The sequence below is a fragment of the Schistocerca americana genome, chromosome 8 (genome assembly GCF_021461395.2).
Source record: "Schistocerca americana isolate TAMUIC-IGC-003095 chromosome 8, iqSchAmer2.1, whole genome shotgun sequence".
NCBI classification, from domain to species: Eukaryota; Metazoa; Arthropoda; class Insecta; order Orthoptera; family Acrididae; genus Schistocerca; species Schistocerca americana.
The window spans coordinates 168931709-168950289 of record NC_060126.1 but is presented as its reverse complement, the minus strand read 5'-3'; positions in this window follow the sequence as shown (position 1 = coordinate 168950289).

The following is an 18581-nucleotide window of genomic DNA, read 5'->3' as shown; positions in this document are numbered from 1 at the left end:
TTTCTGGCTACAAAGTAGACGAAGTGTAGGAATTCTTCTACCTTGCAAGAAAGAAACACGTGACGTACGAAGCAATGAGAACAGAAAAAGCAGGGTAGCACAGGCAAAGTGGAATTTTTGGCCAGAAGATGTCTACTAATATAAAAATTGGGTCTTAATTTGAGGACGAAATTTCTCATGATGTATTTTTGCAGCGCACCATTGTATAGCAGTGAATGAAAGTTAGTGAAGAACTGAATCCACGTGTTTTAGATCTGATGATGCAGAAAAACGTTGGAGATTCCTCACTGAATCTGAGAAGACTGGAAGGCATGGAGAACACTACCAACAAGAAAGAGCACATGAAAGGATGACTATTAAGACATTGCCAAATAACTTTCATAGTACTAGAGGGAGCAGTAGAGGGTTAAAAAATGAATGGAAAGTCAGAGATTGGAGTACATCCAAGAAATAACTGAGTGAATTTTTGATACCACCACATTCGATTACTTCTGTCTGCCACATGTATATGTACGAAAAAGCTCATTGGCCGTCTATCCAAAAAATTAAGAGACTGATTTCAGTCGTGGCGTATGAGTGTCGCCAGCGCAGTAACTACGGTGGCAGCCTGAACTAATAACTGTAAACAACAGATATACATTCGAATAGTCATTTGTGAGCATGCGGTGTTAAGTGAACGTGCGGCCGTAGCGTGTCAACGTTGCTGAGTCAAAACATACGAACTTGATTGTTACTTTCGGCAGTTCTCTACGCTCGTTTCGGTAGCTTATGGGCTGAATAGTCCGCACCACTTCGGAAAATGACTCAAGCCTAACATGAAGTGGAATGATCATATAAAATTAATTGTTGGTAAGGCGGGTGCCATCTTGAGATTAATTGGGAGCGTCCTTAGAAAATGTAGTCCATCAACAAGGGAGGTGGCTTACAAAACACTCGTTCGACCTATACTTCAGTATTGCTCATCAGTGTGGAATCCGTACCAGGTCGGGTTGACAGAGGAGATAGAGAATATCCAAAGAAGAGCGGCGCGTTTCCTCACAGGGTTATTTAGTTAGTGAGATAGCGTTACAGAGATGTTTAGGAAACTCAAGCGCAAACTCTGCAAGAGAGGCGCTCTGCATCGCGGTGTAGCTTGCTGTCCAAGTGTCGAGAGGGTGCGTTTCTGGATGAGGTATCGAATATATTGCTTCCCCCTACTTATACCTCCCGAGGAGATCACGAATGTAGAGAGATTCGAGCGCGCACGGAGGCTTTCCGGCAGTCGTTCTTCCCGCGAACCATACGCGACTGGAACAGAAAAGGGAGGTAATGACAGTGGCACGTAAAGTGCCCTCCGCCACACACGGTTGGGTGGCTTGCGGAGTACAAATGAAGATGTAGAAGTGGAAGTAATGCAGTATGTGGTTTACTCGAATTGGAGGCAGAGGAGGGCGTAACTTCCTTGTGTGCCTCAGGATAAATGACGGTATGGCATCCATAGAAATATACTGTATTGAAAATGAAAGCTAAGGGCTGTACACATCCCGAAACCTGGAACATGTAAGAAGACTAGAGAGAGGCCCTATTTGTTTAGGTATGTGTTTCTCCTGCGACCCCTACACAGGCTAATTATGTACCTAAACCGAAACGTTATGGAAAGTGAAATTTTTGGCATACACGATGCTTTCCTATAAGGAAAGCTCAGTGTCGTCATATCTGAATCCGTACAGTTTGCTGAATATTTCACCAGTGGGTACGCAAACAATTATTTTACGTATTGAAAGTTCTTCCGTCCTCACGAAGAAGTTATTCTGTATGCTTCATAACAATAATTTCAACTGATATGTGGTCTTCCGTTTTCATATGCCAACTGCCAAGTACTTATCTTATAAATGTAGCGACTGTCGTCTCAGGATTATCTGTAGAGCCACGAGGACATCTCAGTTGTGAGAAAGAACTTCGTGAACTGCGACTGTATCTCGCCGTCAAAAGTTTCCTCATTTATGCTGATCCCGTACCCCGCGCACAAGATAAAAGAAACCAGATACTTACTAGGTGTAGACAACGGCTTAAGAGAAAAAGTTTCTCATCTTTGTCGTAGGATTATATGCTAATAAATTCATAACTCTTGTTTTGCAGCAGACATGGGCTGGGAGGGTATTACATTCCAGCCTAACTTCTCTTTATCAGAAGTTTACCTTCTGTTCTTACCCAATTAACGTGTATTAGAACTCCTGAATGTTTTTCTATGAATGAAACTCTACAGAGTCCTCAGAGACAAACTCAGCATGATGCTTTCCGATAAGAGTTGAATATGATCCAATAACACAACTGAAGCAGCCTTTATTCAGTTTTCCGCTCGGTGCAAAAACCAAATCAGCATCATCCGTTCGTGACGAAAGACGTGTTAATTCCGTTACCAAAGTACAAATAATACACAACGTTCGCCTATCTCACAGTTAATTACCAACATAATGCTGGTTTGAAATCCAGTGTAGCTCGACTGAAAATAATATTGGAAGAAATCGTTAGTAATCCTGTTGACATGGCAACCCTGGTTTCTTTTGTGGTTTTGAGTAATGTCCGTTTTCTTATTATTAACTTAAAGGATTCAGTTTATAGCTTAGTCCATCTCATAAGGGCTAGCTTTCATTAGTCACACTTTATCTCTGTTTTCATTAGGTCCGTAGTCCGTTACATGTCTATTCTTTCAGCCCCTCTTCTTTCAGTGTGCTTCTTCTATTTTGTTATACATGTTCTATCCTTTCGCTAACGCAAAACGTACTTAACTCTTTTTTTATTTCAGAATTCTTTATTTTAAGCCTCAGGGAACATCCTTCTACTTTCCACAAAAAAAGTCTTTCAGGTTATTGCATCCTTCTTTGGTCTGTTTTACTTATTGTCCAGGTCAAACTTCTGTATGTGAGTAGAAGTGCTGCCATTGTTGTGAAAAATTCGGCTTCGTGTATTGGCTGTATTGGCCAATGTTCTACTTAAGAGCCCCATATGATTTGAAACTAGTTTAGTTTACTAGAGACGCCATTACCATATTCATAAGTTACAGTAATAGTAGAAGCTTATAGTAATAGCTGAAAGCGAGATACTTGTTCAGCTGGATTTCCATTTAGCATTAGGCATTAAGCATTAGAACGCAGTGGATACTTTCCTTTAAAAGCCATAACTTTGGATATATTTTCTAATATTTTAAAGTTACACAGCTTACTTATGAAGTAGAGTAAATTACAAGTAATCATCTGTGTTTTGTGAAATTATTTGATCTTTCTGTGAATCGGTTTTATTCCTCAGTTAACTTCATGTTTCTCTTATCTAATAATGTTACCAATAAGAGTCTCAAATAAAGTGGGTTAGAGACGGAACAATCGTCATGCTCCCTCGTTAATTATTATTGGTCCAGTTCTCTCTTTGCCTGTTTTAATTAAAATTTCGTAATTTAAATACAAACATATTTTCATTTTAAATAAATGTTTAGGATAACCTCATCTCTACATTGTATTCCAGATTATATTCCTGTTCACTGTATCAAATACTTTTTCACAAAATACAAATGCAGTACGAGTTTCCAGATTCTGTTCTTGTCTCTTTTCTGTTTCCTGCTGAAACCATCGTGTCCCTCGTGTAAGAGAGCATCAGCTACTCTTTCTTGTCCTTATTAATATATCATGCATATGATTCATAGCTAGAGTTTGACCGACTAATTCCTCTGTAATTTTCACAATCATATTCAGTTTCTTTTTTATACAGTAATATTACTTCCGTCACTCTCCAAAAGTGGCGTATCACCTTCCGTTTCCAACATTTATTTAATAAATGCACAAGCTCAATATTTGACAGGTTTCGCATTAATATTATCCCAGTAACCTCTCAGTCAAATATCGTACTAGTTCTTGCACTCAGATAACGGAATGTAATGAAATTTACACGACATCGATCGTGGACCAAACAAGCGAATCATTATCTCCATCACAGGTTTTGAAGGTATGATCTGGTCTCCCAACAACTTCCTACAAAATTTAAGGAATTAAAAATGTTCGCAGTTGCATATTCGTTGTTAAGAATATTTAATCATTTTCCGTTTCTAATTATCCTGTACAAATGGCATTTAAAATCCACGCATGAAATTGTTGGCAAAACTGTGTTAAACTTCAGTCTGACATAAGTTAAGACCCCGGATCTATAGCTGTGGACAAATTACGTGATTTTGCTCACAGTCGATTTCTAAGAATTTTATTAGATGTTGATCACATAGTTCTGAGTAACTCACATGAAATGTCCATTTTCTTGAAGAGTATAATTATCGGAGCTGTTCTATTTTGGGTACAACTTTATTTCAAATACATTTTAAGCTAGCACAACAAAGGATTACTAACCTGCTGGAGACGTCGCGTTAATATCGTGAACACTGCCGCTAGTCTGTGGCCAGTAAGAGTGTCCTGAATTTCCTTCCGGTTCTCCATACCGAGTTCAGGTCACTCATAGATGAGTAGACCTGCAGAGCCACTACACTACAGGTATTTTCATGGGCGTGTTTCATGTGCTCTTCCTCACAGCCCCAGACATTTACCATAGGACAAAGATTGGGTGGTTCAGCAAGCCAGTCGCGGTGTGATGGGATGCCGAAGTGTTCGTCACACCATGAACGTACGCGTGCACCTCTGTGATCGCAGGTGTCACCATCCTGAAAGACGAGAGTATCCACACCATCTTATCATGAAGATGTAGAAAAAACATCAAAGCTTGGTCGCCGGGAATGCCGAAACAAAATCATATTAATGTCCAACGTACCCTGTATGAGAGAGCCAGATCACGGTAGGAAATACACAAGCTCCCCCCTCCCCCCGCCCCTCTCTCCAAATATCACACGACCACCTCAGTGTGAGCAACACTCCTTTTAAAAGCAAATCTAACGGTCCAGGACCGCATATTGATTTTCCACGACTGCGTGATGAGGTTGCAAAAGTGTTACAGTATTTCGATCAGTGTGCATGTCTGAATGACCTTTTTGCTATTACGAAAATAAATAAACCATGATTACCTGGGAACATAAGTGCAAAAATTCAGAAATTTTCTTCGTCGGTCTAACTGCTGTCAGTTCATACCATATAAAAGCTACATTATCCCTCCAAGGCGCCTAAAATAATTAAAAGCTACTGAAAATTTGTTTTGTTTGTGATCTATGTTGTTGAAGAGCGTGAAATATAAAATCGAGTTGTACACAGTGTGACTGCATTTCAATTTAAATGCGGTGTGTTGGAAGCTTCCTCACCCCCACGGCATGCCGTGGGGGTGAGAGAAGTGTGTAGCGAATCTTGAGCTCTATGGCTCTCATGCCAGGGGACGGTTCGCAGACCGAAATCTTGGTCCCCTCTGCATTAGCATAGTCCATAGATGTCAAAGAAACTTAATCCGTATAGAGTATTATCGTTAAAATACCACTATACGACTTAATGCTAATTACGCTTATGTCATCTAAAGTTAATCTCACTAATTAGTAACAAAGATATCAGAATATTGCTGTTATTTTCACTCAATCAGTAAATTCATATTTGATGTCAATGGTATTTTGTAATGAAAACATTTTTAAATCTTCAAAAACTGAGTCCTGTTCGTAGTACGTTATTATCTGCCATACGACTTTGTGACATAGCTGCTTGCTAAGTGTAATTTCTTTTTATCCCGCCTGGATAGGTGGCGTGTGGATCTGCTTCTGTGCACTGTTTCTGCAAAATAGGCCGAGAGTGAAGGACAGGAGCAGGGGCAGAGAAAGGTGAAGTACTTCGGTACTGCCTGTACATTTTACAAGTCTACTAAAAAAATATGAGTACATAAATGGTTAGTTAACTTTGGCTGAGATGAGCATGTAGGTGCGAAGCCGTACAGGTATCAAAGTTAACAGCTACTAGGAGTTACAAAGGCCAAATCTGTAGTGGCTCGCCCACTATGTAATGGAAACCATATAGCTTGGTCGTCTGCTCGTGATCAAATGTGCTCAATGTGGAGCGGCGCTCGGCGAGCTCCACAGCGCCGGCTAGAGGGTGCTGTGATCGACGTTGTTCGTCCGCTCTCGTAGTGCCAGCCTATGAGAGCGCACCTACTTTGTCGCATCGTAGCTATCGATTACACAATTTTCATGTTCTTTCGAATTTGTAGGGTTTCCCAGCTTCTTATCTTATGTTGGATGGATGCTTATAGGATATCTTACCAACGATGTACATAACTCCAACTAAAGCTTGGACATGAGAACTTTTTTGTCTTGTCCTGCAACTTCTTACATCACATTCCAGTCGAGATTGATTTGTGTTACCAGCAACAAAACAATAACCAAGGATGTATTGGGAAGTGAGTGCCAGAATGCCACGATTCTGAAAGAGGCTTTTGCAAGATGTACAGGTATCTACTTTTCAAAAATGTTCTCACTAATCGCTTTTGCTGATCAATCATTTTATTTCACTCAGGTGCAGTGCTGCAAAAGAGGAATTCATAAAATAAAATGAAATGGTAGTAACTAAAATAAGCCAGATGAGCCTTGAGCTCTTGCCGTGCTAACCGGCTTTTCACAGGTACAGCAGCTCAGCACAGCTGATCATGTTAGCTAACTTGCACCACAGCCGTGAGCAACAACTTATCGCTCCAGGGTGGCCCATTTATGAGTTTTGTGGCAAATTTATTTTCAAGACTGTCGTTTTAATGAGAAATAACAATGATATTCGACATAATGAGAACTGACAACAAAATGCAGCACCTCTTTTAATATATTGATGTAGCAAGGAACGGAGCAGCTAAGTAAGGAACGTGATATTTCTTATGAATGCTGCAGCCTGGTAATGATTGCCGTCTTAGACCGAAATTTAAATTGACCAATTTATATTTTGTTGCTATTTTATTTAAACGTTAAACATAGAAACACAGAGTGACACTGAATATCACTTATTTGGTTTTACAATAAAGGGTCAATGACTGGTACCACTTTTCGAGGAATGATAATTCGAAGACAAGCTCCTAAGCTGAAGTCTGCTAGTGAGCTTCTGTGGATAGATTTGGGTCACTTCATTGCGAAGGAAAAGCAGGATCTACATGTAAGTCTAAACATCGACATAATACTAGCTGCAAACTTGAAAAGTTACAGTGAGGAAAAAAGAAGTCTAAAAGACTAAATTTGCTATGAAACTAATAACGCAGACGTCACGCTGTAGGTGCATACGTTTTAACTGTATCCGAGTTTCGACACGGTCAATATAACCTGGAAATCAGTGAAACTGCTCAAGCATTTACTACCTGAAAAACATGGGTAACTTGATCTAATGACAGAGCCATTCACTGGACGTTCCTCTTGAAAACAAAATGTGTTTTCATAGTGAAAATTATTGAGACGTTTATTCTCTGCTCCCTTATGGCATACATATTCTTCATACTTATCACATAAAAGAAAGTCTTTTTTGTTGGTTTCAAAGTTTGAGGGTACATTAATAGAACATCAAGTGTACGAAAACATCATCACATACAATAAACGTATAGACTACATATTCTGCACTGATACGTTGACGATTTGTCTGGCAGTTTTTCACTGCCTAACCGACCATCATGCTACTTTTCACCCTTTTCAAAACAGATACTTTCCATTTCCGGGTGAGACTCCATCCTGTAACTTCATTTTTTTCTTTTTTATTTCTTTTTTTTCAGATTTGTGGCTAGTTCACATCTTTAGATGTTTGCTTTTAGATCGCAATCGAATTACAAGTACGTCTAAGAAATGTTTGGAATACGGATTGATAAAGGGTTGTGGCTCACGGGAAGAAGCAAAAGATAATTTTTGACTTCTAGTGCATCAAATAAAATTATCTTTACTCCGAATTTGGTATAAACACAAACTGGGAGAACTGAAATGAAACAATTGGCAGCCAGTTGTTGGAAATCAATTGATTTGCCTATTTACTGTGTAAACATAAATTTAGAGAATACACTGAAGTTCTGTTCAGTACACTAAACAAGCCCGAAGGAAACAGGCATTGGCTTACAATCAGATATCCCTACCGCTACACCTCCTTTAAGGAGACCGAGAGTAGATTTTTATTAAGAAAATTGGTGCCATTACCTTGAAATTAGAAGAAAACTCTTTATATAAGCATGAAGGGAAAACTTAAAGGTGACGCAAATCTTAAATGTGTGTGTGTCTTCCAGACATTTTCATAGAATGTTAAAATCCATTTTACCACCATAAGTTTGTTCTTCTAAGCTCAGTGCCAATTTTTTTGTTGCAAACATTAACCAGCATGAATCAAATTTTTACAGCAAGTAGTCTTGATGTGTTTCCATACTTGTAACCATTAATATTATCGAAAATGTATTTCGCTTTTTTTTATCATCATATTTATGTACCGGTAATTAAAGAAAATTTAGGGCTGAATTTTTAAATAAACGCTGAAAACAAATTATTAATATTTCTCATAAAATGAATACACAGAACCGTTGATGTACGCCTTTTGAATGTACAGTACTTGCAAATGCTGGCATGTGAAAATTGTGGTAAGAGTACCGAAAGCTGGTTTTCAACATTACCGTTAGAATCATATTAAAACTCAGAACTCGAGGAACAATGACATTATGGACTTCAGAACTATGCTATTCCTATGTCGTTACATAACATACACGATTTTCAAATTTCATTGTTATCGGGAAGGTAGAAGAAAGGTTAAGTTTTTGGACGGAGTCTCCCCCTAAGAATGGCCGAACTGCATGTCATGTGCCTGCGTTTCAGTTGCAAAGATTTTGTATTCGGTGTCCACCCATGTAGATTTTGATTTAATAACCTCTCATGGTGAATGCTGCGCTTATCCCTCAGAAAGGCCTCTGAGATATTCTTGTCAGTCTTTATTAGGGACTATTTTTCAAATTTCAAGAGATATGTACCATACTTTGTGAGGTTTCCGGGGAACAGCGCGAAGACAGAGTCTCTTTCGTCACTCATGATATTTGTTTAAAATATATATTAGATTGCCAATGATTACATGAAACTATTTTTCTAAATTTACAAATTTTGCAATGGGTCTGACGTTATCTTCGTCACTGCAACATCCGTGCGTGGCCCTCACAAGTCAGAAACGATTTTAAGTTTTCATCAGTTTCCAGATTCTTAGAAGCCTTTGCAACCGTTTCATCAGTCTTCATTGCTCACTATTCTTTTTCTTTTGGCATCAAAGTTTAAAACTGGTCGATCAAATTGGTGACCGTGGTGCTCTGCATATGCTTGAAATAATGAGTAAAAGTTCATATGAAATGCTGATATTAATATAAACAAGTTACACACAACTGCAACCAGTCACTTTTTTTGAATAATAATGCTTTATTCCATAAACCGGTTTTCAAAACTTTTCAGGTTCATCTTCAGACGGTTTCAGGAGGATCCGGGAAGTTACATTATTACTGGGAGTTGCATAATGCTGGGTGCTGGTTTGTGACAGTATAGGCGGCTTTTTTCAGATCTGTCTGCCTCCATTTTGATGTCCAGAACACTATCACACGAAATTTATTAGTTTACACTTTACCGGCACTCAGCATGTGCTTTACAACTGTTGCTTGTAACAAAGATCTTGACAGAAAGATATGGCATAACCTACTTTGTACAGAGATGTAATTTGTTGCTCGTTACATATGTTAAAGTCGATATAAGGGCAAATATTTTAATGGCGATAACATGAGAGCACAAGATAAAATAAATAAATTACTACAAGAACAAATTTCAGGTGATCTTATTTCTTATTTCTACTTGTATATTACAGGCAGGCTTTTTTTTATATAATAGCAATTATCATGTTTGGCATTAACATGGATCCCAAGGAATCAATAATACAGGGTTATTGTATCTGCAGTAAGATGCAGCTGTCTGTATGGCTAGGGCCTGTGTATTTAAATTAATAATAAATCTTCAGATGAACTGTTGGCTTATTTCTGTTGTTACGTTAACATGATCTGGGGTATTATCAAGAGCAGATCCTGTTTATTTGAGCTAAAGGTACATGTATAAGAGTTATAGTGATTGTAATGGACTAAAGGTGTTTGTATGGCTGTACATTTAATATTTAAAAAATTATGACCAAAAATTCTTTAACTGTTGACCTATTTTTATTCTAACATTAGAGTGATCTGGGATATTGGTAGAGGCAGCTTCTGTTTGTTCCAGCTAGAATTAATATCTATAAAGGACTGATTATTTTGTGGTAGTATATTACATTAACACCGGTGGGGTTAGGATATAAGGAGAGGGAGGAGATGGGTCATTGGGAGTGGGGGGGGGGGGGGGTTGGGGAGCTGGTGTGGGGTTTGTTGGGCGGTTACTTGTTTTGAACTAGTAGATCTTCAAAGTTCTGAAGGAAAAATTTGTGTCTCAGTTCAGTTTGATCATTGAGTAGGTAGTCAGGTACTGTATTTGTGTAGATAAATATTTCAGTTTCTTCAAGAAGGTCAAGTATTGTCCCTTTGTTGGCAAAATGTAGTATTCGGAGATTCTGTTCTATGTTGTTTGCAGAATGATTGTGTTGGGCAAGATGTGAAGCAAAGCTGGACTTGTTCAGGTTGTTGAGACAGAGTGCATCAATGTGTTCTTCAAATCTTGTTGTGATGCTTCTACCAGTTTGTCCAATGTAGAAGCTTGGACATGAGTTGCAAGTGGGCTTGTACACACCTGACTTTTGATACTGTTGTATAGTGGTTTTGGTGCTGTGTATGATTTTATTTTGTATTTTGTTGTTGGTGGAGAAGCTTATTTTTATGTTGCATGTCTTGAAGAAGTTGGCAATTTGGTGAGAAATGTTCTCTAGGAAAGGCAGGCTAACAAATGGGGTTTTCTTGATTGTGGGAGGTTGCTCAGCAGTTGGTTGATTTAGTTTTGCTGTATGGATTAGTTTATCTATTATTGCAGGGTTGCACCCATTGGTGGAGGTGCGATTGATTTAATAATTTCTGTTTCTTTTTGTCTTTCACTTGTGTCCATTGGGGTTTTAAGCATGCGATTAACCTTTGTTCTGAAGAATGCTTTTTTATGTTGGTCTGGATGGCAAACGGATTTGTGTATGGTAACATTGGTGGTTGTTGGCTTTCTGAAAATTTGAAATTTATGCTTCAGATTCTTATTTGAGATTGTTAGATCAAGATAGTTAATGCCTTCTGGTGTTTCATGTTCTACTGTGAATTAGATTCTATTGTGTATTTTATTAAGTTTTTTGGCTAGATTATCTATTACTTCTGCTTCTCCATTGAACAGAATGGGTGTGTCATCAACATAGCATTTGTAATAAAGCAGCTTATCTTTTAGTTGGGTTTGGGACCTGAAAAATTTATTTTCAATATTACTGATATATATGTCTGCTAGCAAGGCTGCAAGACTATTACCCATTGCCAGTCCATCTCCTTGAATGTAAAACATATTGTTGAACAGGAAGTAGTTGTGTGACAATATAAGTTCCAGGATCTCTATGAGTTCATAGATTTCAGCTCTACCCTTTGTCAGATGATTGAGTGAGTTATTCCTTATTAGACTAATTGTTTCCTTGACAGGTATGTTTGTATATAGGTTTACTATGTCAAGAGATGCAAATTTGGCTGTGACTGGGATGGGGATATCTTTTATACTATTGATGAGCTCATAACTGGTTTAGTGTAGTAGTTATTTTCAAATACATATGCCTTGCAGATAATATCATTAAGTTTTTTGGTGATTTTATAGCTTGGGCTATTGATAGAGTTCACAATGGGACATATCGGACATACTGGTTTGTGGATCTTAGGCTGTGATCTCAGTTTTCGTTCTGATGGATTCATCACTATACAGTGCTTAGCTTCTAATGGTGTCAACAAGAAGTGGCAGTTTTTAAGTAACTTTTTAATTTTGTCATGGAATTTGGGAGTAGGGTCATATGCTATTTCCTTTATATTATTCTTTTTGAAGAATTCACAAGTTTTGCTAATGTAGTCTGATTCATACATGGCAACAGCTGTGTTACCTTTGTCTGCTCCGACAATGAGGGCATCTTCAACTGAAAGTTTCTTATTTATGTCACATAATGTCTTATGTTCAGTATTCATCTTATTGTACATTTTGTTCTGGTGAATGCTTCTCATAATGATGTTGTTTGCCTTATGAGCTGCAGCATTTTGTTCATTATGTTTTAGTTTAGCTGCTGTACATGGAATTTTTGTGTTAACTATGAGGTCTTCAATGTTTATTTTATTTAGTGAGGGAGTAATGTTGTGCTTAAGGCCTTTGTTTAACAGCTTTAATTCATTACTACTGAGGCATATTTCTGTAGTATTCAGCACTTTATCAAAAAACTTATGTTCTGTTTCAGAAGAGATACTGGGGGAGTTCACTGCATTCTTTGAAATTGGAGCATTTATCTTTTTGCCGTGTCTATGTCAGATGATGATACGATCTTTGTTTACATATATATTGACATAGTCTAGGAAGACCATGAAGACATGAGCAACAAATTTATGGCTAAGTTCTAAGTGCATATTGTACAGCTTTGAATTGAGCAGGTCTTTCTTTTTGTATAGAGACCTGATTTCAGTTTTTAACCAAACAATTTCACATCGTGCTTTTGCTATCTTGTCTGGCATACTTTGACTCGTCATTTTTATTCTGATATAATTTGGAGTCACGTTTTCTGAGAGAGACTTTTTGTTAAATCTTATTTCAAGGATGGTTTTCGTTAGTTTAATTTTACACTGCCGAAATTCGCGCATTGTTCTAATTACCTGGCGTGGTATCAACAGATTATGCTTATCCATTACGGATATTTTAGAACCGTGTCTGTATATTGAATGTAAATAAGTTATACACAACTGCAACCAGTCACTTTTTGAATAATAATGCTTTATTCCATAAACCGGTTTTCAAACCTTTTCAGGTTCATCTTCAGATGGTTTCAGGAGGATGCGGAACGTTACGTCATTACTGGGAGTAGCATAATGCTGGGTGCTGGTTTATGACAGTATAGGCGGCTTTTTTCAGATCTGTCTGCCTCCATTTTGATGTCCAGAACACTATCACACGAACTATATTAGTTTCCACATTACCAGCATCCAGCATGTGCTTTACAACTGTTGCTTGTAACAAAGATCTTGACAGAAAGATATGGCATAACCTACTTTGTACAGAGATGTAATTTTTTGATCGTTACATGTGTTAAAGTCGATATAAGGGCAAGTATTTTAATTGCGATAACATGAGAGCACGAGATATTACAGGCAGGTTTTTTATATATAATAGTAATTATCATGTTTGGCATTAACATGGATCCCAAGGAATCAATAATACAGGGTTATTGTATCTGCAGTGAGATGCAGCTGTCTGTATGACTAGGGCCTGTGTATTTAAATTAATAATAAATCTTCAGATAAACTGTTGGCTTATTTCTGTTGTTACGTTAACATGATCTGGGGTATTATCAAGAGAAGATTCTGTTTATTTTAGTTAAAGGTACATGTATAAGTGTTATAGTGATTGTAATGGATTAAAGCTGTTTGTATGGCTGTACATTTAATATTTAAAAAATCATGACCAAAAATTCTTTAACTGTTGACTTATTTTTATTCTAACATTAGAGTGATCTGGGATATTGGTAGAGGCAGCTTCTGTTTGTTCCACCTAGAATTAATATCTATAAGGTACTGATTTATGTTAGCAATGGTGAGCCTTAACATTTAGAGATATGGTACAGGTCTTATTTTGTGGTAGTATATTACATTGGCACTGGTGTGATTAGGATATAAGGAGAGGGTGGGGATGGGTCATTGGGAGTTAGGGAGGGGGGGGGTTGAGGAGCTGGTGTGGGGTTCGTTGGGTGGTTACTTGTTTTGAACTAGTAGATCTTCAAAGTTCTGAAGGAAAAATTTGTGTCTCAGTTCAGTTTGAACATTGAGTAGGTAGTCAGGTACTGTATTTGTGTAGATAAATATTTCAGTTTCTTCAAGAAGGTCAAGTATTGTCCCTTTGTTGGCAAAATGTAGTATTTGGGGATTCTGTTCTATGTTGTTTGCAGAATGATTGTGTTGGGCAAGATGTGAAGCTAAGCTGGACTTGTTCAGGTTGTTGAGACAGAGTGCACCAATGTGTTCTTTAAATCTTGTTGTGATGCTTCTACCAGTTTGTCCAATGTAGAAGCTTTGACATGACTTGCAAGTGAGCTTGTACACACCTGACTTTTGATACTGTTGTATAGTGGTTTTGGTGCTGTGTATGATTTTATTTTGTATTTTGTTGTTGGTGAAGTCAACAGTTAAAGAATTTTTGTTCATGATTTTTTAAATATTAAATGTACAGCCATACAAACAGCTTTAGTCCATTACAATCACTATAACTCTTATACATGTACCTTTAACTAGAATAAACAGAATCTGCTCTTGATAATACCCCAGATCATGTTAACATAACAACAGAAATAAGCCAACAGTTCATCTGAAGATTTATTATTAATTTAAATACACAGGCCCTAGTCATACAGACAGCTTCATCTCACTGCAGATACAATAACCCTGTATAATTGATTCCTTGGGATCCATGTTAATGCCAATCACGATAATTGCTATTATAAATTAAAAAAACCTGCCTGTAATATACAAGTAGAAATAAGAAATCAGATCACCTGAAATATGTTCTTGTAGTAATTTATTTACTTTATCTCGTGCTCTCATGTTATCGCCATTAAAATACTTGTCCTTATATCGACTTCAACACATGTAACGAACGACAAACAACATCTCTGTACAAAGTAGGTTATGCCATATCTATCGGTCAAGATCTTTGTTACAAGCAACAGTTGTAAAGCGCATGCTGGATGCTGGTAATGTGGAAACTAATAAAGTTCGTGTGAAAGTGTTCTGGACATCAAAATGGAGGCAGACATATCCGAAAAAAGCCGCCTATACTGTCACAAACCAGCATTATGCTACTCCCAGTAATGATGTAAGTTCGCGGATCCTCCTGGAACCATCTGAAGATGAACCTGAAAAGGTTTGAAAACCGGTTTATGGAATAAAGCATTATTATTCAAAAAAGTGACTGGTTGCAGTTGTGTATAACTTATTTACATTCAATATACAGTCACGGTTCTAAAATATCCGTAATGGATAAGCATAATCTGTTGATATTAATGTTTCTATTCTTCGTTTTTTTTTTTAATTCTTTGGTTTTTCAGGCTTGCATTTCTGAATACACAGTAACCATCGTCCAATATTTCCAGGGAAGGTGTGCTAGAACAAAGCACATTGTTATGTGACAGTGTGTTTCCTCGTTTTCCTTATAGGCTGGAACGAGGTCGCAGCACTCAAGTTGTTTCCACAAACATTGATTAAAATGATAATTGCAACCAGAAGTCTGTGCTGCAGAGAACTAACTGTTAGCTGCTTGGACGACGGCAATTTCGAAGTCTGTCATCAGAGATGCAGGTTCCATCCAGGTACGTTTGTTCTAATAGCTTTAAAAATTTTGTTATGTTTCCGCTTTTTATGTGGCAGCAGAGCGTAAGCAACTGGATTGGTGTTTGTTTCGTCCCAAGAAGTATTAAGGGCGGCGAGGAGTATAAACGTCTGTCCACACTGCTTGCTACAACTCTTGAACGTTCCGTCCAGAAAGAATGATTCTCAGTTTGACAACTAACCTTTTCCCTTTTCGCTGGCAAACCCCAGAATTCTGTCGTCGGTTCTCTGTTATCATCTGCAAGTAAAATGTTGCTGCATTCATTCATCTGCAAATTATTTTCTTTGAAGAATATTCCCAGAGAATCGGTGCGATCTTATGTAGTTCCCATATATTTTCGTCTAATACAGCGTAACGATTGTTTCGTATCTCTGTGTCATGGTAACGATGTTACTAAGTCGTAGCCTCGATTGAAGAGCTGCCTTACTTCTCCGACGTAAACTGATTAATCTGTATAGTCTGTCTCTTCTTTGCGCTTACAAAATATGTTCGCACTTCATTTGCTGCTTCAACTTCATGGCTATCTACCCCTAAAACTGCGTTACTTTTTGTGGATGGTTGTTCTTTGAATTAATTCTTTTTACAGTTTACACAGCGCCATTAACTCACTTCAGATTTGTTTGTATAGTTCACTATATACTGATTCCAGTTGTAAATCAGTAAAGGCTTCCATCTGGTGGTTGCAGATAACTCCATTGTCTCAGCACTAAAGCACAGAACGCGACTCCCCAGTCAGAGGTCAATTCCAGACTGATCTCTGGGCGAAAACCATGCACAGTACGCACTGGGAATAGGGAACTTTGTGCAGGAAATGAGCTTTGGCCTTCTCCAGAATACGCTGCAGGTAACGGCGGAAAGGCCAGTGTATACTACATCTGAAAAACCCTGCCCACTACCTACAGTGTCCTGGACTCCGTGCAAATGTCAACACATTCCCTGTCTGTACAACTGTCACTCCGTGCAAATGTCACTAACTCCCATAGCTGGCGGTGTACTGGAGCCGAGGTCGCGGCCGCAGACAATATGTATCGGGCGCGCCAGCAGCCAGTGGCTTCTCCGCGGTCATTTCCGGTGCTGTTCTCCTCTTGCGACCTGCAATAGTTCTTCGCTACAGCAGGGGAAAACAACAACTGTTTACCTTGAGGCTTTTCTTCTTTCTTGTTTAAACTGTTCTCGTGTTTGGGTGTTTCTGTAGCTTAACCGAAAAAGCGGGTGTGATATCTCTTCTCTAAAGCCAGAGCTTCCGTGTCGGCGAACTTTACTATGTGTCGGCCTCACACAGCGCGTGATATCCCACGTCCGATTTTTCCACCTGCGCTGACCTGCAATGTCTCTTAGATTTTGTCTAGAATCCAAGTCGACTTAAAGGGATCAGTGTACGCTATCAAGAGTTACGCAACAATGATGAAAAATTATAGCTCTGATTTACAGAATGCAGTCTCGTCCTATTTTGGAAAATCTTCCGCACTATCATGAATGTTAGCAACTATACATCTGATTATAGGTTGACGCGTCCAATAGTTTGAGTGCATCTGCCGTTTTTAAAGTCCTGATTGGGTCTAGAAAAGTGTCACAGTTGTTTGGGACAATCTCCACAGTTTTGATGTACAGGCTGACACAGAATAACGGGAATGTTTGAAATCTGTAGCGGCAGGCATGGGCAGGTGGTAGCACCACGGGTTCGTGACATTTATCGAGTAAACAGTTAGCCATTTCAGTAATCGTGGATCAGTGGAACGAACAACAGCGGGCGTTAGCCATAAAAATGTTATTATAGAAACAATAATAGTTTGGTAGCGGCGCAAGGGGAGTTTCGACGTTTTTATAACGTAGGACGTCATGAAGCCGTTCAGTCAAAACACGCGATGAAATGTTGAATTAATAATTTTGTAGAGACTGGACCTACCCTCAAGATGAAACCGTCAGGACGACCAAGAAGTGTGCGCTCTCCATCGAAAATTGATATTGTACGTGAGTCTGTCTTATGGAGCACACGGCTCTCAATTCGTAAGCAAGCAGTAGTGGGTGGAATGTCTCGGGAGAGACTTGTACATCTGGGTTTAAAATTTCATCCGTACAAATTACAGATGGTACAAGAATTGAAGAACAACGATTACCGGTGACGATTAGGATTCTGTCAACAAATAATAACAAAAATACACAATGACGATGCATTTCTAAACAAGTTGTCGATGTCAGATCACTCACATATCCATCTCACAGGTTATGTGAATCAACAGAACTACCATTACTGGGGAAATACAATCATAATGTATTGACGTTCATGAGAGCCCTTCACGCGTTAATAAAGTGACAGTATGGTATGGTGTTCCATCACAAGGGATTATCGGACCGTATTTTTTTGCAAATGAACAGGGAAACACAATAACTTTCAATGCCGATCCTTACGTGAAGACTTCACGAAATTTCGTTACACCTGCATTGAATAATTTTCCAAACGATTAAGACGCCTGGTTTCAACAGGACGGAACGACATCACATACTGCACGGAAATCGGTGGCATATGTGAGAGAATTGTTTGGCAACCGTGTGATCTTACGATTCGGTAACATTCCCTGGCCCGCTAGATCGCCAGATTTATCCGTTTGTGATTTTTTCGTGGGGCTACCTCATGAGCAAAGTCCACCCGACTCGACCAAGAACCCTGGATGAGTTAATACAGAGAATTCGGAATGCAATTCACGGTATCCCAGCTGAGATGTTGCCGTGGTCAATGAGGAATCTCAACACCAGATTTCACGAATATATTCGTACAGGAGGACGCCATCTAAGGTTGTAAGGTCTCAATTACTAGGAATGCAATTTCTTTCCTTCACCACTTCTAGTTTTATTGGATTGTGGAAATGATCTCGTTTTTCTGTGTCACCTTCTATTTTGTGTACTGGTTACTTTTACGAGCAACTGCATAACAGACAGCTGTGATGTACCATACGTGGCGCTTCGTATTATCTCCTTACCCAAACACTAATAGCTTTGTTGGAGAGGGAGAGGTCCGATTACCGACAATTCAGACTTCACCTCAAAACCTCAGAGATTTGACAGAACAGATTTCAGCGTACGTATATCCCATTCGATAGCGTTCCAAAGTGGC